The sequence below is a fragment of the Eubalaena glacialis genome, chromosome 5 (genome assembly GCF_028564815.1).
Source record: "Eubalaena glacialis isolate mEubGla1 chromosome 5, mEubGla1.1.hap2.+ XY, whole genome shotgun sequence".
Classification (NCBI taxonomy): Eukaryota; Metazoa; Chordata; class Mammalia; order Artiodactyla; family Balaenidae; genus Eubalaena; species Eubalaena glacialis.
Genome location: NC_083720.1, coordinates 75,437,187 through 75,461,418, shown reverse-complemented (window position 1 = coordinate 75,461,418; position 24,232 = coordinate 75,437,187). Strand labels below are relative to the sequence as shown.

General features: G+C 38.0%; 1 protein-coding gene and 1 non-coding gene across 2 annotated transcripts in view; both read left to right on the top strand.

The window, feature by feature from the left end:
* Window positions 1-24,232, top strand: part of SCFD2 (sec1 family domain containing 2) — a 410,854-nt gene that overhangs the window by 55,945 nt on the left and 330,677 nt on the right. The gene's annotated exons all lie outside the window — the stretch shown is intronic.
* On the top strand, window positions 16-88 carry TRNAE-UUC (transfer RNA glutamic acid (anticodon UUC)). Its single transcript has one exon. It is a non-coding gene; the product is annotated as a tRNA-Glu (tRNA).

Below are 24,232 nucleotides of genomic sequence, written 5' to 3'. Positions count from 1 at the left end.
GCTATTGAGGGGAATTCCCTGGTGGTCCAGTGGTTAGGACTCAGCACTTTCACTGCTGGGGGCCCAGGTTCAATCCCTGGTCAGGGAACTAAGATCCTGCAAGGCATGTGGTGCGACCAAAAAAAAAAAAAAAAAGCTATTGGGGTTCACAACAACCTATGAACAACAAAAAAAGAAACTATGTGGACACCAAGAGCTTTTGTTTATGTGAAGTATATCTATTGATAAACGTGAGATAGATAGAAAGAAAATATCACGTCAGGAATTCAGGGAAAATTTTTAAAATATTTATTAATTAATATAAAAATATAATAAACCTATTATATGTTAATGTAACATATTTTTGTGAAAAATGACTATATTTTCTCAAATAAAATAATGTAGGGAAAGAGTGGTACCACTTTACATTTTTGCACATCTCTAACGTCTGGTTTAATAGAAGACAGCTGTACTCTCATATCTGCTTCTTCATTCAATCTGTTGTGATATATTATTTTGGATAAAGTATATAAAGAAAAGCTGGCCTTACAAAGATACGTAGTTGAAAAAGGGAGGAGTATTTTAATAACTTTCCAGAAAATTGCAGATATTCTTTGATACTACACCAGGTTTACAAGAGGTGATTTCTTACAGGTTAATTGCAGTGTGGAATATGAAACCATATTGCTGAATTTTCCATACTCTGGTACATTAAAACCCATTGGTGTCTCTTGCACTTTGAGTGGCTCTTTTATGCACATATTATTTTATAGCATTGTACATTAGTCACTTGGACAATATTGGTTCTTTAAATTATGCAGATTTTCGAAATGTTGACATATACAATATAACAAAGCCACATTTGTCAATATCACCACTGATATCATTAGAAAATCTTTAAGTATTAGGAATGTAAAGATATAGGGGCAGATACAAGTTTTCCAAAATTATAATTTCACCTGAAAACTTGAGTTTCGATATTGACAATACAAACTGTTAATTGTTTTCCTTGAAGTGACAGACTCACTTCATTTACTTGTTGGAAAAAATGTGTGAAGAACCATACTTTTTCAGTTGTCTTTTCAGTACAAATTTTATGCCATTAAAACAGTGTGAACAGCAGTTCACAACTCAAGTAATCACATCAGTGCTTTTCCTTGATTGAGGTAATGGTTTCACTGATACTTTGGTTTGCCCCAGAAGTGCTTTTTGTATATTTCCCATTTCTTTACACAGAATATTGATGTTTTCTTAAGGGTTGAGATTTGATAAAATTAGTAACATTTGCTTTTTTATCATGGCCATTCTGAAAGTGAAACTGACTACTCATATAATTTGGTACCACTTCCTTGATTGGTGCTAAGGCACTGGCACTTTTACCCACCACTGTTTTTGTACCATCAATGCAAACACAGGATAGTAACAAAATCAGGTAGCATCTTTGTATTATTATGAAAATAGTTCTGACTTTTCTGACTACCTGAAAGTGCCTCAAGGACCCAGGGGTCCATGGAACACCTCCGAGAACCATTATTTAAAAGAGTATCATATTCTCCGGGGTCCAAGATTAGCACAGTTTTCTAGAGATCATTGGAATCAGTAGAAGGGGGAAAACTCATTGAATTTTTTTCCATACATTATCCAGATTTAGCCATAATAGACAATTATTTTCATTCATTTAAAAGGTATATATTATGCGTTCATAGTATATAATTAGGTCCTTGTAGGAGATAGGAAACATGAAAAAATACTGTCTTATTTTCAAATGAACAAGTTAATCAACTTTTCTGAATCTGTTTTCCTGTCTTCAAAATGGGGATTCTATTGTCTGCTAACCCGACAATTAGATGAGATGATTTATTATGTAACATATAAATGTTTGTGAAATTCAGCGTGTTCTGTAAAAGGAGGATATAGCATGATAAAATTATTTACTATCTCCTGGGCAGATAAAAGACATTATAAAAATAATGACCAATGGTCATACAATTGCATATGAAGAGTGTTCTACCGGATTTAGGGGTGGAATTACATTGCCTGTATGATTGCTTCCTGATCATCTTAGTTGGAAAACATGTGACTAGAGTAATGATTTCCAGAAGTGAAAGTGGAGATTGGGGATTTAGTTACCTAGTGATTATGTTGGAGCCTAAGTAGTGAATTTCTAAAGGAAATATAACATAAGGGTGATCATCCAGGAAAAGAAAGTAGAATGAGTGAGAGGAGGGTTGAAGGCAGAGTCGTAAGGAACACATCCATTTAGGGGCGTGAAGAAGAAGAGAATCTAGAGAAAGAGACAAAGAGTTTTTATTGAATTAATAATTAATAGTGCCCGAAAGCCTTAAGGTCACTAAGCAAATATTTCCTTCTTACACTTCATCACCTAAAACAGAACCTGAATTGCCTCTGTTTCTCTGTTTCCTCATCCACAAAATGGGAATCTGAATTTCTAATATCCCATCTTCAAGCATCTGCCCTCTGGCTCTATATTTTTAACTTTAATTGGTGCATCTTTTTCTTCTTTTTTTCTCCTCCTCCTCTTCTTATTAATCTTTATATTTTCTCAACAGAAGGGATCCTCAACATATGAGAATATGGGCTAGGAGTTTAAAAACCCCAAGAGAAGATCCATGGCTGTGGGGTGGGAGTTGCTTTACTTGGAGGCTATTCTTTCCAAGTCAGGGTAGACCCACCAAGGAAAGGCTCCTTACCTGGCAGGCTGGTAATCTGCCCCTTAGATAACAGGGGTAATCTATCTGTTCCTTTCTGTGCTCTCTGCTGAGTTTATAAACACTGATGCAGTGTTTAACTTAGCCTCAGGAAGGCTGCATTTCCAAAGAAAGCCAAACTGTAAATGTTTCTGGTGGTTTTATATTTCACTGTTTTTGTATCAATTTCAGGGAGAGCTGTTTATTTTCTATTTGTGACCTATGGTCTTGCAGCAGTTATACTTTATTCTGTACTATCCTGAAAATGTATCTTGCAATAGATTTCTCAATTTTGGATCCATTTGATTGAATTGATTCATATAATTAAAATGATCTTTTCACATTACTTTCTTATTCTGTCTTTGTAATACTACAGAGCTCAAAAATTTGTGTAACAAGAAACATATACTGTTTAAAGGATATCCCAGGAAATCCTTCTTCAGTATTTATAGTGTTACAAAAGTGGACATCGATTCCCAGCTGGGTTTTATCTAAGTTTCACTATACAGTTGGCTGTATATACTGCCCTTCAAATCCCTACGGGAGAAGATTTATAATGTCTTCTCTCTTCCCCCCTTTAATAACTTGTTTCAATGCCTAATAGTCATCACGATCGTGGAATTTTTTTCTCATGTCTGACTTAAATCTCTCCACCTGCATGTTAACCATATTTCCTTGTCCTTTGACCTCAGTAGAGGTGGGAAACTGACAGTTATTATTACTCTTATATTTCTTTTTCTGTTGAAAGCCAATGCTTCATCCATTGTACAAATCAGTGAGAGTAATAGACTCAGATTTCCTAGAGAAAAATACTGGTCTGTTCATTCCACATGAAACAGACATTATTTTATATCAGAACCAAGAGACTATTTAAAAAGTAAAATAGTCTTTAAAATTCATATCATAACATTAGTAAAATAAAAAGTAATTGTCTATCCCCCCTCCCTATCATCTTACTCTTCAATGTAACCTTTGCTCCGAAATCAGTATCTTGCCTTCCAGGCCTTTTCTATGTAATTAGGTAAGAAAGTAAGTAAATAAGCAAGTAAACAAACAATGAGAAAAATAAAATAAAGGTGCATACTAAGAGTATGGCAATGTGGTTTCCATTGTGACTTTTTTTTTTTTTTTCTCTCTCTCTTATTAGAGTTTTGGCTACCCAGTGTAAAATACCATGAAGGAAACTTAATTATACAGTTGTGCCAGGTTTTAAACATGTATGTATACTTTTAAAATTATGTTAAGTTTGATCATATTTAAAATGTGTGGTTATATTGATACAACCATGGAAAACTGTTTGGCAGTATCAACTTTAGATAAGTGTACACTGATCCAGTGGTTTCACACCTGGGCATGTATCCAATGGAAATGAGTCTACCAAAAGGTATGTAGTAGAATGTTCATAGCATCATTATTTATAATGGCCCTGAACTATAAAACCTAATTATCCTTCAAAGTAGAATGGATAGAGAAACTATTATAGTCATACAGAACAATAAAACACAGTGAGAAAAAAAAGATTGAGATTTTGGATGATGTTGAATTAAAAAAGCTAGACACAAAATAGTATATCTGTATACTTCTGTTTATATGACGTTCAAAAGCAGACAAAAAAGTGAGTTGTGTTGAGAGAGTTAAAAGTAATGGTTTGCTGTTGTGAGCTTATTGACTAGGTAGGTATTGATGGAATCTTCTAGAGTTCTGGACATATTCCATACCTTGATCTGGGTGGTGGTTACGTGGATAGATGTGTGTGTAACAGTGAACAGAACTACATACTTAAGATGTGTAAGCTTTACTTTATGTTATACCCCTCACTTTTCACCTCCATTATACCTGAGGCTTCTGAGTCTGAAATTGGTTGTATCTTCTGGGCAGATGGCCCCTCTTTGCTGCAGTGACTTGTCACGTATTCTAGGCAAAGCCTTTGGTTGGGGGGGAGGGGAGGAAGTTTATTTTTACTGTTTGTTTTGCTGCATGATTTAGTACTCTTCTATTCCTCTGTTACTTCAATTAAAAAAATTTTTTTAGTGCATGACCATAGTATTATTACATATAAAAGAGCCAGAATTCTAATATAGCTATAATTACCTGAATGTTCTCATTTCTGCTATTTCTCAGTTTCCTGGTATAACTAAGTACAGTTACATCTCCCAACTGAAAATTTTATTCAGGCTGTATTCTAATATGTATGGATTTATAGCTGTATATCTTTTTCATAACTGGGGAAATTTGAGTATAGGCTCTCTTCTTGAGATGATGAAAATGTTCTCAAATTATATAGTGGTGATGATTGCATAACTCTGTGAATATAGTAAAAATCAGTGAATTGTACATTTTAAGGGTGAATTTTATGGTATGTGAGTTAAAGCTCATAAAGCTCTTGTTAAAAAAGAAGCTCTTAGAAATAAGGATATTATTGTAAAAATAAAATTCAGCCAAAGTTTAAAGATAAATCAAGAAAATTTCCTAAATTGTAGAAAGAACAGGACATTGAAAATATGATACCAAAGATAAAAGATATAGAGAACCAAGTCAGGAGGCCCAAGAACTATTAGAAGTTTCAGAAAGAGAGAGAAAGCAGAGGACAGGAAACTAGCAAAGAAAGAATGTAAGAGTTTCCCAGATGTGAAGAAAGACATATCAAGTATATAGAATAGGCTTAACTGAAAAGCAAGTGGAAAGAATAAAAACCCTCTAAACTAGACACAATCACTGTGACTCCTCAGAGTTACAAGAGAATGAGAGGATCCTATGAACCTCAAGATGGAAAAAAGAAGCTTATCTACAAAGGAACAAGAATGAGACTAGCACACATTTCTTATGAGCAACCCTGAGCCAGAAGATAATGAAGCAGTGCATTATTTTCAACCTAGAATTGCAGATCCAGATAAACTGTTATTAAACTTTGAGGGCAAGAAAAAGCCTTTTCAGAGGTAAGAGAACTTTGCTTTCCACACATCTTTTCCGAAGAAGTTACTTGAGGGTGTCCAGCAAAACAAGGCAGTATAGCAGGAAAGAAAAATCAGGGATTTAGCGAAGCGGTGTTCCTATAGAGGAGAGCAATAAAAGGCGTTCCAGGCTGCTGACTGTGCAAAAAGGCCTAAAGAACAATCTGCCCATGATGGAACTGGGGAATGAAGGAGTTTGGTAGTAAAGTATTCAGGGAGGGGGAAAAAAAAGAACAAAAACCCCCACAAATCAACTATACCTCAATTTAAAAAAAACAAACAACACAACACGGACTTCAAAGATAAGACAGTGTATTTGAAATTAGGAGACTTTACAACTTTGATTAAAGCAGGGAATGCTCTTCCCCCACCCCCTCAGAAAAAGCCCATACGCATTCTAGGATCCAAGTGTATTATATGCATAAGGAAATGTAATCATAGCTTGTACATTGGGTCTGTCATTAATAGTTATATAGTTTATAATGATACAAACACTATTGACTAATTTTGAAGTTTTCGAATCATGCTATAGAAAAAGCACATTAGACTAAATTATGTTTACAAAACAAAATATAAATGCTATCAATCTTGACCGGATGAAAATAAAAGTACAAATGATTTGGAAGATGAAAGGGGGAAATACGAAGTAGAGGGAAGGGTAAGGGGAACTAATATCCTCTGCTTAGAAGACGAAAAGCCATAGCATGCCATCTGTAATTGACAGAACAAAGAAGAAAGTTTAAGTATGTAATGTAAGTTACAAAGATAACCAACAGATGGGGAGGAAAAGTGCTTGAAGTCTTGTCTGCTTATGGACTATCTCACGATCTCTTTGTTGTGTGTTCCTTTCCCTTTTTAATTCCTTTTTGTCTTTCTGATGAAATGAGAAGAGGATGTAAACCGATGTGTTCATGCTACCCTCTGAACCTTTCGTACATTATTTATAAAACTCCGAAACCATCTTTTCTACACAAGATTCTGGCTCTCTTATGCCAACTGTTGAATTAACATTTGAAATTTTCCCTGACAGTGCTGCCCACCAACCAACAGTTTAATTTTAGTAGAGTTGCCACCTTTGTCTACATATTAGTATAAGTGCTTTTGCTATAATTTACACGCATTCCTGGAAAACTTGTTTTGCAAAATCACATACTAGTTATCAGGGCTCGTGATAAAAAAAATATCACTAGCAGAAGCCCATTCAAAAATCGATACAAATTTATAATTAGAGCACTAACATAAACGATAAAAATACTAGCACAGTTAAAAAGATTGGCCAAATTTCTATAGATAAAGACTATAGATAAAGAAACGTTACCGCATATATGGGATTTTATGTGAACAGAAGAGTTGAAGGTAGCTCACTGGAAGGTAACGTAAAGAGGAGCTGAGGCTGTTTGGTTATGGAGGCAAAGGCAAAATGCACTGAAGGTCAGGGAGAACCAAACAGGAAGCACTTCCAAGACAGTGCACGTGGCCAAGCAGAGCCAAGAAGAACTAGGAATGTAATCAGCGCTCAGCTCCTCTTGTGGCTTGCAGAGTTCAGCTATGTTTGTTTACTTTGTGTTCAGCTGCTCTTATTTGGCGGCACAAAATGTTACAATGAGGAAAAAATGACAAATGAAGAGATATTTTTGTGTAATATTAAAATTATTCATGTTTGCCAGTTATGTGTGAGTTAATAAACCAGAGTTTTAACAGAACGTGTTATATTTAAATATTTTAATATACTTTGCCTTTATTATATTAGAAAAATAATTAAAAAGGAGAAAAATGAAATGCTGATATTTGATTTCTGGAAATACATGTCTTAAAACATAACTTTGGGGACTTCCCTGGTGGCGCAGTGGTTAAGAATCCACCTGCCAATGCAGGGGACATGGGTTCGATCCCTGGTCCGGGAAGATCCCACATGCCGCGGAGCAACTAAGCCGGTGCACCAGAACTACTGAGCCTGTGCTCTAGAGCCCATGTGCCACAACTACTGAAGCCCATGTGCCTAGAGCCTGTGCTCCACAACAAGAGAAGCCACCGCAATGAGAAGCCCATGCACCGCAACGAAGAGTAGCCCCCGCTCGCCGCAACTAGAGAAAGCCCGCTCGCCGCAACTAGAGAAAGCCAGCCCGCGTGCAGCAGCGAAGACCCAATGGAGCCAAAAATAAATAAATAAATTTATTAAAAAACAAAAAACAAAAAAAGCCCCCCCAAACATAACTTTGTTTATTCACATTTCACACACTGGGTTTTCATTCATGTTTTCAGGACAATGATGAATAAAAAACATGCAATGACAGTATTATCATTTGTTATAGAGTTTTTTTTTTTTTTTAAACATCTTTATTGAAGTATAATTGCTTTACAATGGTGTGTTAGTTTCTGCTTTATAACAAAGTGAATCAGTTATACATATACATATGTTCCCATATCTCTTCCCTCTTGCATCTCCCTCCCTCGCACCCTCCCCATCCCACCCCTCTAGGTGGTCACAAAGCACTGAGCTGATCTCCCTGTGCTATGCGGCTGCTTCCCACTAGCTATCTATTGTACATTTGGTAGTGTATATATGTCCATGACACTCTCTCACCCTGTCACATCTCACCCTTCCCCCTCCCCATATCCTCAAGTCCATTCTCTAGTAGGTCTGTGTCTTTATTCCCGTCTTGCCACTAGGTTCTTCATGGCCTTTTTTTTTTTTTTTCCTTAGATTCCATATATATGTGTTAGCATACTGTATTTGTTTTTCTCTTTCTGACTTACTTCACTCTGTATGACAGACTCTAACTCCATCCACCTCATTACAAATACCTCCATTTCTTTTTATGGCTGAGTAATATTCCATTGTATATATGTGCCACATCTTCTTTATCCATTCATCCGATGATGGACACTTAGGTTGCTTCCATGTCCGGGCTATTGTAAATAGAGCTGCAATGAACATTTTGGTACATGACTCTTTTTGAACTATAGTTTTCTCAGGATATATGCCCAGTAGTGGGATTGTTGGGTCGTATGGTAGTTCTATTTGTAGTTTTTTAAGGAACCTCCATACTGTTCTCCATAGTGGCTGTATCAATTTACATTCCCACCAACAGTGCAAGAGTGTTCCCTTTCCTCCACACCCTCTCCAGCATTTATTGTTTCTAGATTTTTTGATGATGGCCAATCTGATCGGTGTGAGATGATATCTCATTGTAGTTTTGATTTGCATTTCTCTAATGATTAATGATGTTGAGCATTCTTTCATGTGTCTGTTGGCAATCTGTATATCTTCTTTGGAGAAATGTCTATTTAGGTCTTCTGCCCATTTTTGGATTGGGTTCTTCGTTTTTTTGTTATTGAGCTGCATGAGCTGCTTGTAAATCTTGGAGATTAATCCTTTGTCCGTTGCTTCATTTGCAAATATTTTCTCCCATTCTGAGGGTTTTCTTTTGGTCTTGTTTATGGTTTCCTTTGCTGTGCAAAAGCTTTTAAGTTTCATTAGGTCCCATTTGTTTATTTGTGTTTTTATTTCCATTTCTCTAGGAGCTGGGTCAAAAAGAATCTTGCTGTGATTTATGTCATAGAGTGTTCTGCCTATGTTTTCCTCTAAGAGTTTGATAGTGTCTGGCCTTACATTTAGGTCTCTAATCCATTTTGAGTTTATTTTTGTGTATGGTGTCAGGGAGTGTTCTAATTTCATACTTTTACATGTACCTGTCCAATTTTCCCAGCACCACTTATTGAAGAGGCTGTCTTTTCTCCACTGTATATGCTTTCCTCCTTTATCAAAGATAAGGTGACCATATGTGCGTGGGTTTATCTCTGGGCTTTCTATCCTGTTCCATTGATCTATATTTCTGTTTTTGTGCCAGTACCAAACTGTCTTGATTACTGTAGCTTTGTAGTATAGTCTGAAGTCAGGGAGCCTGATTCCTCCAGCTCCGTTTTTCGTTCTCAAGATTGCTTTGGCTATTCGGGGTCTTTTGTGTTTCCATACAAATTGTGAAATTTTTTGTTCTAGTTCTGTGAAAAATGCCATTGGTAGTTTGATAGGGATTGCATTGAATCTGTAGATTGCTTTGGGTGGTAGAGTCATTTTCACAATGTTGATTGTTCCAATCCAAGAACATGGTATATCTCTCCATCTATTTGTATCATCTTTTTTTTTTTTTTAAAAATTATTTATTTATTTATTTATTTTATTTATGGCTGTGTTAGGTCTTCGTTTCTGTGCGAGGGCTTTCTCTAGTTACGGCAAGTGGGGACCACTCTTCATCGCGGTGCGCGGGCCTTTCACTGTCGTGGCCTCTCTTGTTGGGGAGCACAGGCTCCAGACGCGCAGGCTCAGTAATTGTGGCTCACGGGCCTAGTTGCTCCGCGGCATGTGGGATCCTCCCAGACCAGGGCTCGAACCAGTGTCCTCTGCATTGACAGGCAGATTCTCAACCACTGCGCCACCAGGGAAGCCCTATTTGTATCATCTTTAATTTCTTTCATCAGTGTCTTATAATTTTCTGCATACAGGTCTTTTGTCTCCTTAGGTAGGTTTATTCCTAGATATTTTATTCTTTTTGTTGCAGTGGTGAACGGGAGTGTTTTCTTAATTTCACTTTCAGATTTTTCGTCATTAGTGTATAGAAATGCAAGAGATTTCTGTGCATTAATTTTGTATCCTGCTACTTTACCAAATTCATTGATTAGCTCTAGTAGTTTTCTGGGAGCATCTTTAGGATTCTCTATGTATAGTATCATGTCATCTGCAAACAGTGACAGCTTTACTTCTTCTTTTCCGATTTGGATTCCTTTTATTTCTTTTTCTTCTCTGATTGCTGTGGCTAACACTTCCAAAACTATGTTGAATAATAGTGGTGAGAGTGGGCAACCTTGTCTTGTTCCTGATCTTAGTGGAAATGGTTTCAGTTTTTCACCATTGAGGACAATATTGGCTGTGGGTTTGTCATATATGGCCTTTATTATGTTGAGGAAAGTTCCCTCTATGCCTACTTTCTGCAGGGCTTTTATTAAAAATGGGTGTTGAATTTTGTCGAAAGCTTTCTCTGCATCTATTGAGATGATCATATGGTTTTTCTCCTTCAATTTGTTAATATGGTGTATCACGTTGATTGATTTGCGTATATTGAAGAATCCTTGCATTCCTGGGATAAACCCCACTTGATCATGGTGTATGATCCTTTTAATGTGCTGTTGGATTCTGTTTGCTAGTATTTTGTTGAGGATTTTTGCATCTATGTTCATCAGTGATATTGGCCTGTAGTTTTCTTTCTTTGTGACATCTTTGTCTGGTTTTGGTATCAGGGTGATGGTGGCCTCGTAGAATGAGTTTGGGAGTGTTCCTCCCTCTGCTATATTTTGGAAGAGTTTGAGAAGGATAGGTGTTAGCTCTTCTCTAAATGTTTGATAGAATTCGCCTGTGAAGCCATCTGGTCCTGGGCTTTTGTTTGTTGGAAGATTTTTAATCACAGTTTCAATTTCAGTGCTTGTGATTGGTCTGTTCATATTTTCTATTTCTTCCTGGTTCAGTCTCGGCAGGTTGTGCATTTCTAAAAATCTGTCCATTTCTTCCAGGTTGTCCATTTTATTGGCATAGAGTTGCTTGTAGTAATCTCTCATGATCGTTTGTATTTCTGCAGTGTCAGTGGTTACTTCTCCTTTTTCATTTCTAATTCTATTGATTTGAGTCTTCTCCCTTTTTCTCTTTTTTTTTTTTTTTTAAACATCTTTATTGAAGTATAATTGCTTTACAATGGTGTGCTAGCTTCTGCTTTACAACAAAGTGAATCAGTTACACATATACATATGTTGCCATATCTCTTCCCTCTTGCATCTCCCTCCCTCCCACCCTCCCTATCCCACCCCTCTAGGTGGTCACAAAGCACCGAGCTGATCTCCCTGTGCTATGCAGCTGCTTCCCACTAGTTATCTATTTTACATTTGGTAGTGTATATATGTCCATGACACTCTCTCACCCTGTCACATCTCACCCCTCCCCCTACCCATATCCTCAAGTCCATTCTCTAGTAGGTCTGTGTCTTTATTCCCATCTTGCCACTAGGTTCTTCATGACCTCTTTTTTTTTTTTTTTTTCCCTTAGATTCCATATATATGTGTTAGCATACTGTATTTGTTTTTCTCTTTCTGACTTACTTCACTCTGTATGACAGACTCTAACTCCATCCACCTCATTACAAACACCTCCATTTCATTTCTTTTTATGGCTGAGTAATATTCCATTGTATATATGTGCCACATCTTCTTTATCCATTCATCCGATGATGGACACCTAGGTTGCTTCCATGTCCTGGCTATTGTAAACAGAGCTGCAATGAATATTTTGGTACATGACTCTTTCTGAATTATGGTTTTCTCAGGGTATATGCCCAGTAGTGGGATTGCTGGGTCATATGGTAGTTCTATTTTTAGTTTTTTAAGGAACCTCCATACTGTTCTCCATAGTGGCTGTATCAATTTACATTCCCACCAACAGTGCAAGAGTGTTCCCTTTTCTCCACACCCTCTCCAGCATTTATTGTTTCTAGATTTTTTGATGATGGCCATTCTGACCGGTGTGAGATGATACCTCATTGTAGTTTTGATTTGCATTTCTCTAATGATTAATGATGTTGAGCATTCTTTCATGTGTCTGTTGGCAATCTGTATCTCTTCTTTGGAGAAATGTCTATTTAGGTCTTCTGCCCATTTTTGGATTGGGTTGTTTGTTTTTTTGTTATTGAGCTGCATGAGCTGCTTGTAAATCTTGGAGATTAATCCTTTGTCAGTTGCTTCATTTGCAAATATTTTCTCCCATTCTGAGGGTTGTCTTTTGGTCTTGTTTATGGTTTCCTTTGCTGTGCAAAAGCTTTTAAGTTTCATTAGGTCCCATTTGTTTATTTGTGTTTTTATTTCCATTTCTCTAGGACCTGGGTCAAAAAGGATCTTGCTGTGATTTATGTCATAGAGTGTTCTGCCTATGTTTTCCTCTAAGAGTTTGATAGTGTCTGGCCTTACACTTAGGTCTTTAATCCATTTTGAGTTTATTTTTGTGTATGGTGTCAGGGAGTGTTCTAATTTCATACTTTTACATGTACCTGTCCAATTTTCCCAGCACCACTTATTGAAGAGGCTGTCTTTTCTCCACTGTATATGCTTGCCTCCTTTATCAAAGATAAGGTGACCATATGTGTGTGGGCTTATCTCTGGGCTTTCTATCCTGTTCCATTGATCTATATTTCTGTTTTTGTGCCAGTACCAAACTGTCTTGATTACTGTAGCTTTGTAGTATAGTCTGAAGTCAGGGAGCCTGATTCCTCCAGCTCCGTTTTTCGTTCTCAAGATTGCTTTGGCTATTCGGGGTCTTTTGTGTTTCCATACAAATTGTGAAATTTTTTGTTCTAGTTCTGTGAAAAATGCCAGTGGTAGTTTGATAGGGATTGCATTGAATCTGTAGATTGCTTTGGGTAGCAGAGTCATTTTCACAATGTTTATTCTTCCAATCCAAGAACATGGTATATCTCTCCATCTATTTGTATCATCTTTAATTTCTTTCATCAGTGTCCTATAATTTTCTGCATACAGGTCTTTTGTCTCCTTAGGTAGGTTTATTCCTAGGTATTTTATTCTTTTTGTTGCAATGGTAAACGGGAGTGTTTTCTTAATTTCACTTTCAGATTTTTCATCATTAGTATACAGGAATGCAAGAGATTTCTGTGCATTAATTTTGTATCCTGCTACTTTACCAAATTCATTGATTAGCTCTAGTAGTTTTCTGGTAGCATCTTTTGGATTCTCTATGTATAGTATCATGTCATCTGCAAACAGTGACAGCTTTACTTCTTCTTTTCCGATTTGGATTCCTTTTATTTCTTTTTCGTCTCTGATTGCTGTGGCTAACACTTCCAAAACTATGTTGAATAATAGTGGTGAGAGTGGGCAACCTTGTCTTGTTCCTGATCTTAGTGGAAATGGTTTCAGTTTTTCACCATTGAGGACAATGTTGGCTGTGGGTTTGTCATATACGGCCTTTATTATGTTGAGGAAAGTTCCCTCTATGCCTACTTTCTGCAGGACTTTTATCATAAATGGGTGTTGAATTTTGTCGAAAGCTTTCTCTGCATCTATTGAGATGATCATATGGTTTTTCTCCTTCAATTTGTTAATATGATGTATCACGTTGATTGATTTGCGTATATTGAAGAATCCTTGCATTCCTGGAATAAACCCCACTTGATCATGGTGTATGATCCTTTTAATGTGCTGTTGGATTCTGTTTGCTAGTATTTTGTTGAGGATTTTTGCATCTATGTTCATCAGTGATATTGGCCTGTAGTTTTCTTTCTTTGTGACATCTTTGCCTGGTTTTGGTATCAGGGTGATGGTGGCCTCGTAGAATGAGTTGGGGAGTGTTCCTCCCTCTGCAATATTTTGGAAGAGTTTGAGAAGGATAGGTGTTAGCTCTTCTCTAAATGTTTGATAGAATTCGCCTGTGAAGCCATCTGGTCCTGGGCTTTTGTGTGTTGGAAGATTTTTAATCACAGTTTCAATTTCAGTGCTTGTGATTGGTCTGTTCATATTTTCTATTTCTTCCTGGTTCAGTCTCGGCAGGTTGTGCATTTCTAAGAATCTGTCCATTTCTTCCAGGTTGTCCATTTTATTGGCATAGAGTTGCTTGTAGTAATCTCTCATGATCGTTTGTATTTCTGCAGTGTCAGTGGTTACTTCTCCTTTTTCATTTCTAATTCTATTGATTTGAGTCTTCTCCCTTTTTCTCTTGATGAGTCTGGCTAATGGTTTATCAATTTTGTTTATCTTCTCAAAGAACCAGCTTTTAGTTTCATTGATTTTTGCTATTGTTTCCTTCATTTCTTTTTCATTTATTTCTGATCTGATCTTTATGATTTCTTTCCTTCTGCTAGCTTTGGGGTTTTTTTGTTCTTCTTTCTCTAATTGCTTCAGGTGCAAGGTTAGGTTGTTTATTCGAGATGTTTCCTGTTTCTTGAGGTAGGCTTGTATTGCTATAAACTTCCCTCTTAGCACTGCTTTTGCTGCGTCCCATAGGTTTTGGGTCATCGTGTCTCCATTGTCATTTGTTTCTAGGTATTTTTTGATTTCCCCTTTGATTTCTTCAGTGATCACTTCGTTATTAAGTAGTGTATTGTGTAGCCTCCATGTGTTTGTATTTTTTACAGATCTTTTCCTGTAATTGATATCTAGTCTCATAGCGTTGTGGTCGGAAAAGATACTTGATACGATTTCAATTTTCTTAAATTTACCAAGGCTTGATTTGTGACCCAAGATATGATCTATCCTGGAGAATATTCCATGAGCACTTGAGAAAAATGTGTATTCTGTTGTTTTTGGGTGGAATGTCCTATAAATATCAATTAAGTCCATCTTGTTTAATGTATCATTTAAAGCTTGTGTTTCCTTATTTATTTTCATTTTGGATGATCTGTCCATTGGTGAAAGTGGGGTGTTAAAGTCCCCTACTATGATTGTGTTGCTGTCGATTTCCCCTTTTATGGCTGTTAGTATTTGCCTTATGTATTGAGGTGCTCCTATGTTGGGTGCATAAATAGTTACAATTGTTATACCTTCCTCTTGGATCGATCCCTTGATCATTATATAGTGTCCTTCTTTGTCTCTTGTAATAGTCTTTATTTTAAAGTCTATTTTGTCTGATATGAGAATTGCTACTCCAGCTTTCTTTTGATTTCCATTTGCATGGAATATCTTTTTCCATCCCCTCACTTTCAGTCTGTATGTGTCTCTAGGTCTGAAGTGGGTCTCTTGTAGACAGCATATATATGGGTCTTGTTTTTGTATCCATTCAGCCAGTCTGTGTCTTTTGGTGGGAGCATTTAATCCATTTACATTTAAGGTAATTATCGATATGTATGTTCCTATTCCCATTTTCTTAAATGTTTTGGGTTTGTTATTGTAGGTCTTTTCCTTCTCTTGTGTTTCTTGCCTAGAGAAGTTCCTTTAGCATTTGTTGTAAAGCTGGTTTGGTGGTGCTGAACTCTCTCAGCTTTTGCTTGTCTGTAAAGGTTTTAATTTCTCCATCAAATCTGAATGAGATCCTTGCTGGGTAGAGTAATCTTGGTTGTAGGTTTTTCTCCTTCATCACTTTAAGTATATCCTGCCACTCCCTTCTGGCTTGCAGAGTTTCTGCTGAAAGATCAGCTGTTAACCTTATGGGGATGCCCTTGTGTGTTATTTGTTGTTTTTCCCTTGCTGCTTTTAATATGTTTTCTTTATATTTAATTTTTGATAGTTTGATTAATATGTGTCTTGGTGTGTTTCTCCTTGGATTTATCCTGTATGGGACTCTCTGTGCTTCCAGGACTTGATTAACTATTTCCTTTCCCATATTAGGGAAGTTTTCAACTATAATCTCTTCAAATATTTTCTCAGTCCCTTTCTTTTTCTCTTCTTCTTCTGGGACCCCTATAATTCGAATGTTGGTGCGTTTAATGTTGTCCCAGAGGTCTCTGAGACTGTCCTCAGTTCTTTTCATTCTTTTTTCTTTATCCTGCTCTGCAGTAGTTATTTCCACCATTTTATCTTCCAGGTCACTTATCCGTTCTTCTGCCTCAGTTATTCTGCTATTGATCCCATCTAGAGTATTTTTAATTACATTTATTGTGTTTTTCATTGTTGCTTGGTTCCTCTTTAGTTCTTCTACGCCCTTGTTAAATGTTTCTTGCATTTTGTCTATTCTATTTCCAAGATTTTGGATCATCCTTACTATCATTATTCTGAATTCTTTTTCAGGTAGACTACCTATTTCCTCTTCATTTGTTAGTCTGGTGTGTTTTGACCCTGCTCCTTCATCTGCTGTGTGTTTTTCTGTCGTCTCATTTTGCTTATCTTACTGTGTTTGGGGTCTCCTTTTTCACAGGCTGCAGGTTCGTAGTTCCCGTTGTTTTTGGTATCTGTCTCCAGTGGCTAAGCTTGGTTCAGTGGGTTGTGTAGGTTTCCTGGTGGAGGGAACTAGTGCCTGTATTCTGGTGGATGAGGCTGGATCTTGCCTTTCTGGTGGGCACGTCCACGTCTGGTGGTGTGTTTTGGGGTGTCTGTGGCCTTATTATGATTTTCGGCAGCCTCTCTGCTAATGGATGGGGCTGTGTTCCTGTTTTGCTAGTTGTTTGGCATAGGGTGTGCAGCACTGTAGCTTGCTGGTCATTGAGTGAAGCTGGGTCTTGATGTTGAGATGGAGATCTGTGAGAGATTTTTGCCGTTTGGTATTACGTGGAGCTGGGAGGTCTCTTGTGGACCAGTGTCCTGAAGTTGGCTCTCCCACCTCAGAGGCACAGCCCTGATGCCTGGCTGGAGCACCAAGAGCCTTTCATCCACACGGCTCAGAGTAAAAGGGATAAAAAATAGAAAGAAAGAAAGAAAGAGGATAAAATATAGTGAAGTAAAATAAAGCTTTTATAAAGCAAAGCTATACAGACAAAATCTCACCCAGAAGCATATACATATACACTCACAAAAAAAGGAAAAGGGGAAAAATTAATATATCCTGCTCCCAAAGTCCACCTCCTGAATTTGGGATGATTCGTTGTCTATTCAGGTATTCAACAGATGCAGGCACATCAAGTTGTTTGTGGAGCTTTAATCCGCTGCTTCTGAGGCTGCTGGGAGAGACTTCCCTTTCTCTTCTTTGTTTGCACAGCTCCCGGGGTTCAGCTTTGGATTTGGACCCGCCTCTGCGTGTAGGTCGCCTGAGGGCGTCTGTTCCCCGCCCAGACAGAACGGGGTTAAAGGAGCAGCTGCTTCGGGGGCTCTGGCTCACTCAGGCCGGGGGGAGGGAGGGATACGGATGCGGGGCGAGCCTGCGGCGGCAGAGGCCGGCGTGACGTTGCACCAGCCAGAGGCGCGCCGTGCGTTCTCCTGGGGAAGTTGTCCCCGGATCACGGGAGCCTGGCCGTGGCGGGCTGCACCGGCTCCCGGGAGGGGCGGTGTGGAGAGTGACCTGTGCTCGCACACAGGCTTTTTGGTGGCGGCAGCAGCAGCCTTAGCGTCTCATGCCCGTCTCTGGGGTCCGCGCTGATAGCCGTGGCTCGCGCCCGCCTCTGGAGTTCATTTAGGCGGCGCTCTGAATCCCCTCTCCTTGCGCGCCGTGAAACAAAGAGGCAAGAAAAAGTCTCTTGCCTCTTCGGCAGCTGCAGACTTTTTCCCGGACTCCCTCCCAGCCAGCTGTGGTGCGCTAACCCCTTCAGGCTGTGTTCACGCCGCCAACCACAGTCCTCTCCCTGCGATCCGACCTAAGCCCGAGCCTCAGCTCCCAGCCCCCGCCCGCCCCGGCGGGTGAGCAGACAAGCCTCTCGGGCTGGTGAGTGCTGCTTGGCGCCGAGCCTCTGTGCGGGAGTCTCTCCGCTTTGCCCTCCGCACCCCTGTGGCTGCGCTCTCCTCCGTGGCTCCGAAGCTTCCCCCCTCCGCCACCCGCAGTCTCCGCCCGCGAAGGGGCTTCCTAGTGCGTGGAAACCTTTTCTCCTTCACGGCTCCCTCCCACTGGTGCAGGTCCTGTCCCTATTCTTTTGTCTCTGTTATTTCTTTTTTTTTTTGCCCTACCCAGGTACGTGGGGAGTTTCTTGCCTTTTGGGAGGTCTGACGTTTTCTGCCAGCGTTCAGTGGGTGTTCTGTAGGAGCAGTTCCACGTGTAGATGTATTTCTAATGTATCTGTGGGAAGGAAGGTGATCTCCGCGTCTTACTCTTCCGCCATCTTCTTCTCCTCGAGTTTTTTTTTTTTAAGAAAACATTTAGTAGCTAAATATGCTATTTTAGACAAAATTTCTGATGGTTACTTTCTACCATTAAGACACAATTTGGGGATTAAATCAAACCTAGCACTGACAGAATACTTTTTTTTTTTTTTTAAAGAAAATCAACAAAGAATCATATATGTGTAGATATTTTAAGTATATCTTACCAAGCCACAAAACAGGTTCAGAAAGTTATAGTTTATCAAATGTATATAGTAAGTGGAAGAATAAGTTCCATAATTCATTTGAATACAATGGAATTCAATATTGTAAGGATCACAGACAATATAAAATATTAAATCCTTTTATTTTCCAAATATGTCCCCTTTCTCCCAAGAGAGAATTCTATTTCAATAAGAGTTTCAAAATATACATAGAGCTGATGGTTGTTAACGTTTTGTGTTTGTTTCTTAACTAAATTGAAATCAGAAGCCGGTTTCACTTCCTTAAAAACTATAAAAAAGAAAAAGAAAGCCTGATAGATTTTCTTACTTGAAAACAATTTTTCAAATTTCAAAATTGTCCCTTTTCAAAGAGTTGTTATGTATTATGCAGTTTTGATATAAAATACCCCTTGTTTTTAGGACTTTAAAAAAATGTGTTGCAAAGCCTTCTTGGGTTGACATTTTAAAATCACCATGTAAATCTGCCTGACGAGTTTTTTTTTTTTTTTTGGTAATATGAGATGTGAATAAATGTTCTATTACTTTTTCAACACCTGGTTCTAGTTGCTTGCAGTTTTAGTTGATATGAACTGAGAAGTTTTCTCAAGTTGTTAGCCTCACAGTATAGCATTTTTGGTAGTCAGGCAGTTGATTTTGACTTGTTTTATGTAAGATTGTGATTAAATTTATATTTAAAACATGTCACTAGCCTATATTTTAAAGCATTTGTGTGAAGTACTCTTTTACTAAATTCCAATTAACATGTTATGAATTTTTACCAAAAAACCCCCCTGCTTTCATGACATATATAAGGAAGTGTTAATGGCTTGTGTGTGTAAGAAAAAGGTATACAGAGGAGAACAGAATGGAGCAGCAAAGGTGAATAATTGCTGATTCACAAGGTAGTGTTCTGTTGGCATTTCCTGTTATGAAATATATCCATTTGTTCCTTTGGATCTCATGCCTTATGTGGGAAGGCAGTGTTATGTAAATATGGTCACTGAGTCCAAGTCTGAGCGAGGAAAATACTAACTGGATAAAAAGTTTAGCTATGTTTTTGAATTGAAGACATTCTTTTTTTTAAAAAATTTTTATTTATTTATTGGCTGCGTTGGGTCTTCGTTGCTGCGCTGGCTTCCTCTAGTTGCGGCGAGCGGGGGCTACTCCTCTTTGCGGTGCACGGGCTTCTCATTGGCTGGCTTCTCTTGTTGTGGAGCACGGGCTGTAGGGCACGCAGTCTTCAGTAGTTGTGGCACGTGGGCTCAGTAGTTGTGGTGAGGGGGCTCTAGAGCGCAGGCTCAGTAGTTGTGGTGCACGGGCTTAGTTGCTCCACGACATGTGGGATCTTCCCGGACCGGGGATCGAACCCAAGTCCTCTGCATTGGCAGGCGGATTCTTAACCACTGCGCCACCAGAGGAGTCCCTGAATTGAAAACATTCTTATCTTTAAATTGAGCATATGGTTATGGCAGTCGAAATCTAAACAGACCTGGTGACTTTCTCTGATGATTTCCATTTCTTGAGGTCTCTCTAAAAGACGGTTATGTTACGAATGGATTGTATGTATTCTGAGCCTTTTAAATTCCTCCTCCTTCAGTCCAGGAGATAGGGTTGGAGAGGTAGGCAGTTACATATCACATAGAGCCTTTCATGGTTTCAGGACATTTTAGTTTTTGCTTTAGCAATACTTACCACAATAATGATTAAGCAATTGTTTGTATAATTGTTTTATGACTTTCTCTCTTAATACGCAAAGCTCTGTGTATCCAGGGACCACACTGCGTCACCTGCAGCACAGTGTATAAACAAATAAATGGAGCTCATGGCAATGTTAGATTTGAACCCATTTCATGTGAAAATTTGTTTTCATATATTTATGTTAATATTTAATATGTCAGGATGTTTTTGTGTAAAAATATTAATCATCTGCACAAAAGATCCCCATCCCCTAAGAAGAGAATGACATGTAATGAGCTGAATTAATTAGGAGAGCATCCAGAAATCATTTGCCTTCTTTATTTGTTGGCCATGAGGACAGATTTTTGTCTGATTTGTTCATGGGTTTATTCTTAGCAGTAAGAACAGTCCCTGGCACAGAAATATATGTTGAGCCAATGGATTAATAAAAGTTAATGACACAACTCAACAGGAAGAAAATAAACAACCTAATAAAAATGAGCAAAAGATTTGTATAGACAAACTTCACCAAAAAAGATATAGGGTGGCAAATAAGCACATGAAAAGACCAACATTATTAGTCATTAGAAAAATACAAATTAAAACCACAGTGAGTTGTTGCTAGATACCTAATAGAATGGCTAAAACCAAAATAACTGGCAATACCAAGTGCTAGTGAGGATGTGAGGCAACAGAAATCTCATTTGTTGCTGGTGGGACAGCTCACTTTGGAACTTAGTTTGTCGGTTTCTTATAAAGTTAACCATACACTTAACATATGACCCAACAACCCTAGAAATTTACTTAAGAAAAATGAAACCATATGTCCACAGACACATACACACATAAAAACCTGTACAAAGATGTTTATGAAGGCTTTATTCACAATTTCTTTCTTTCTTTTTTTGGAAAATGTTGGTGGACTTTGATTTGTGAATCTTTTTCAATTTATTTTTATTTATTTATTTTTTAAATTAATTTTTATTGAAGTATAGCTGCTTTACAATGTTGTGTTAGCTTCTACTGCACAGCAAAATGAATCTGCCATACGTATACATATATCCCCTCCCTTTTATTTCCCTCCCATTTAGGACACCACAGTGCATTAAGTAGAGTTCCCTGTGCTATACAGTATGTTCCCCTTGGTTGTCTATTTTGTACATAGTATCAATAGTGTATATGTGTCAATCCCAATCTCCCAATTTCTTCCACCCCACCCCTTTCCCTCTTGGTATCCATACATTTGTACTCTACGTCTGTGTCTCTATTTCTGCTTTGCAAATAAGGTCATCTATACCATTTTTCTAGATGCCACATGTATGCTTTAATATGCGATATTTGTTTTTCTCTTTCTGATTTACTTCACTCTGTATGACACTTCCTAGGTCCATCCACGTCTCTACAGATGACCCAATTTCATTCCTTTTTATGGCTGAGTAGTATTCCATTGTATATATGCACCACATCTTCTTTATCCATTCCTCTGTTTATGGACATTTCGGTTGCTTCCATGTCCTGGCTATTGTAAATAGTGCTGCTATGAACATTGGGGTGCATGTGTCTTTTTGAATTATGGTTTTCTCTGGGTATATGCCAAGTAGTGGGATTGCTGGGTCATATGGTAGTTCTATTTTTAGTTTTTTAAGGAACCTCCATACTGTTTTGCATAGTGGCTCTATAAATTTACATTCCCACCAACAGTGTAAGAAGGTTCCCTTTTCTCCACACCCTCTCCAGCATTTATTGTTTGTAGATTTTTTGATGATGGCCATTCTGACCAGTATGAGGTGATACCTCATTGTAATTTTGATTTGTACAGGATAGAAAGCCCAGAGATAAACCCATGTGCCTATGGCCACCTAATCTATGACAAGGGAGGCAAAAATATACAATGGAGAAAAGACAGCCTCTTCAATAAGTGGTGCTGGGAAAACTGGACAGCTACATGTAAAAGAATGAAATTAGAACACTCCTTAACACCATACACAAGAATAAACTCATAATGGATTAAAGACCTAAATGTAAGGCCAGACACTATAAAACTCTTAGAGGAAAACATAGGAAGAACACTCTTTGACATAAATTGCAGCAAGATCTTTTTTGACCCACCTCCTAGAGTGATGAAAATAAAAACAAAAATAAACAAATGGGACCTAATGAAACTTAAAGCTTTTGGACAGCAAAGGAAACCATTAACAAGATGAAAAGACAACCCTCAGAATGGAAGAAAATATTTGCAAACGAAGCAACTGACAAAGGATTAATCTCCAAAATATACAAGCAGCTTATGCAGTTCAATATTAAAAAAACAAACAGCCCAATCAAAAAATGGGTGGAAGACCTAAATAGACATTTCTCCAAAGAAGACATACAGATGGCCAACAAACACATGAAAAGATGCTCAGCATCACTAATTATCGTAATTTCTAAAAATTGGAAAAAACTCAAATGATCATTAACCGGTGAATGGATAAATGGCTAAACAAACCATGGCACATTCATACAATGGATTACTACTCAGCAAGAAAATGGAGCAAACTACCTATATAAGCAACAACATGAATGAACATCAAATACCTTATGCTAAAGTGAAGGAAGCCAGACTCAAAAGGCTACATACTATATGATTCCACTTATAGAACATTCTGTAAAGGCAAAACTATGGGACAGAAGCCAGATAAATGCAGATAAGTGTTCACCAAGGGCTGGGGGTGGGAAAAGAGAATTGACTACAAAGGGGGAACTTTTTGGAGTAATGGAAATATTCTATATTTTGATTGTGACAGTGCTTACCCAACTACATGCATTTGTCAAAATTCATAGAACTGATATGGGAACAGCCTGAACCAGAAAAGGATGAATTTTACTGTATGTAAATTATACCTTAATCAACCTGACTCAAAACCAAGCAGAGAAAGGGTTAATGAGGCTCTTCTCTATTAGTACTTAAGCAAGCAAATCATTAGCTTGCTGCTTGAGAATCAGGAATGAACTATGCTTCGCCAAGGGACCAAAGAAACTAGTGAGACTCAGCTCCGTGCTCATCATTCCCACTGTTTTTATTCTTTACATGCTCACCCTGATAAACAGGTAATAAGGCACTTCAAAATCCTTAATCTCTTCAAAATATGTAATGAAAAGATAGAATATGTTGCAGGCTTATAAGTTTCTTGAAACAAGGTCTTTATTTTTTGTGTATTATAGTCTGTAGCAAAACCATTAATTGACAAATGCCATTTAGCACCGTGTAAAACACTGAACTCTCACTTATTTGCTACTCCATAGAGTTGCTGTGAAAATCAGAAGAGGACATACTTGCACTGTATAAACGATAAAGTGCTAAATAAATACAGGTGGTCTCATTGCCAAATATTAACAAACCTAGACATTACAAACAAACTGGGATTTCAGGCATCAGAGAGTAAACCACAAACAGGGTGTAGGTAAGATGTAAAGGAAAGAATTACTTGACTTGCATTTATGTTTGGCCCCATTGCCATCTTCTTGCCCAATGAGGAGAATCTGTGGTTCAGGAGTTCAGTCCATAGCATTGATGAATGGCAGGAGTGAAATTTGACATATTAGAGTGGGAAGCGACTAAATGGAAGGACTGCTATAGGCAAAAGTTGGACTTAGAAGCTCTGAAAGAGTGAATCTTCAACAGGTGGTTTTTTGTTTGTTTGTTTTTGGTACTCCAGTCTTTTATGAAGTGGGGGTCTCGTTCTAGATAGAGGTGACCATTGTAGTAAATGTGCTGTGTCACCCATACCAAACCATTTCTTCTGATACCTCATCTTCCAGGGTTTTTGCCACTCTAGTTCTCCGTACATTTTTGTTCCATAAATAGCCAGCTTTTATGCTCATGAATATTGTCATGAACCCACGGATATCAGTGATAAAGTTTTAGCTATAGTCATAACAGATTTCTCCTTTATATACATACGCACACAATTAGAAACCTTACTTTTTTGCCTCTTAGATTGCTATA